Source organism: Elaeis guineensis, chromosome 11, assembly GCF_000442705.2.
Source record: "Elaeis guineensis isolate ETL-2024a chromosome 11, EG11, whole genome shotgun sequence".
Lineage (NCBI taxonomy): Eukaryota > Viridiplantae > Streptophyta > Magnoliopsida > Arecales > Arecaceae > Elaeis > Elaeis guineensis.
This window is the reverse complement of record NC_026003.2, coordinates 122631936-122633555: the sequence shown is the minus strand read 5'-3', so window position 1 is coordinate 122633555 and position 1620 is coordinate 122631936. Positions and strand designations below refer to the sequence as shown.

At 40.7% G+C, this 1620-nt stretch overlaps 1 long non-coding RNA gene across 1 annotated transcript; it reads right to left on the bottom strand.

Annotated features, from left to right (window-relative positions):
• Positions 1–615: 615 nt before the first annotated feature.
• Positions 616–1320, bottom strand: LOC105054500 (uncharacterized). Its single transcript, XR_833604.3, has 3 exons — positions 1125–1320; positions 927–1008; positions 616–840 (listed from the first exon to the last, which is right to left on the bottom strand). It is a non-coding gene; the product is annotated as an uncharacterized lncRNA (long non-coding RNA).
• Positions 1321–1620: the final 300 nt, after the last annotated feature.

The following is a 1620-nucleotide window of genomic DNA, read 5'->3' as shown; positions in this document are numbered from 1 at the left end:
TCAGTCCAAGAAGCTAAGTATAGCAAGAAAATAACTACTATAATCACTATCTGGTCACAATAATAATGATGATGATGAAGTAACAAACTAGTAGAATAGCAAATTCCCCGGTGCATGACCTTCAGATATTGCACTGTTGAAGAATATCCATTTATGTATTATTGATGTTCGAATTTCATGATGGAATAATTACTCCCATTAAGTCTTTAAGTCATTTAATAGTTATACCTACGAAAACCACACCAAACAAAAAGCTTGGGATGAAACAGATTTTGGGGACATAAAGTGACATATCTTTAAAATGGCTTAGCAAGCTGATTACCACTCTCCATGACAATGAAGAGAGTGAAAGAAGAAGAAGAAAATAAAAGTTATCAGATAGAATGCTGCCAAGAACCAAGCGAAAACCTGGAAATTTTTCTAATTCTAAAAGTTTACCCTCTGAAATCAGAGCTGATCTGAATCGTGGAAACTACTAAGTGTGTCACAGTACGTTGATGCCTGAGCTACGGGGGCCGTAACATCTGCAAAAGCAAATTGACCTAGACCGAACTAATATCGTAATATGTATGATGAAAGCTTTTTGTTTTCTTAAGCTGCTCTAGACCAGAACTATTTACGTTAACAAATAAGCCATGGATAATTAAGAAAAATAACAAATGCACATCCACACCATTAAGTTTAACCTAAAATAAAACACAGGGGACTACACAGTGAATTACACATGATGACAACGTATTTGTACCAATTTTTACTAACTCCAACTGTTCGAGAGCTATCGGATCATCATCGGCTCCCTTAAGAACTCTTCAGGCAAGAGCTTGACTAACATGAAGAAAACTTTAACAAAAAAAAAAAAAAAAAAAAATCAAGAGAGAAAGAGAAACGATTGAAAGGGGGCAATGAGGAACGGAAAAGGGACTCACGGGCTGAGATTATTGTAATTTGCTAGTGCGCCTTGCTTCGCTGGGGCTGCTTATCCGTGGCTAATCTATAGATCCAGTAGCCCTAACACACCGACACGACAAGACGAGAAGAAAGGCAAGGAGTTAGAGAGATAATAAGAAAGAGAGAGAGAGAGAGAGGGATTAGGGGTTTGGGGCAGGGGAGAATGGCGGACGTACGAGGGCGAGGACGTGTGCGGCTATGAGGACGACGACGAGGAGGGGAACGGCTTCCAGGATCCACGGCCGAGGGATCGGGTGCACTTCTCTCGCCATCGGATCCACGGAGGGAGGGGCAACGGGGTTCAATATCTAAGCCCACCCACCGAAACTCACTGTCTCGTGCTGCTCTGTTTCATAAAGTAAGATGCGGCGCAGATAGATCACACACCAAGCGTTTGGCAGGTACCGTCCGCGCAAAACGACTCTGTTACCATCCGGATGCGCGATGTATGGTGGATGTAACTAACAGAAGTACGGAACCTTGAAGCTTCCACGGCGTACTTAAGGGAGCATTTTTCAGAAATTAATTTGATATTATTCGCTTGTTTATGTGAAAAATGCGATCACATCATGTTGTATTTTTGATTCAGGATGAAAGATATGAACGATCATGATTTACGCAATACATCAAAGAAAATCATACATTCATACAAAAAGTTAAAGAAAAAAAGAG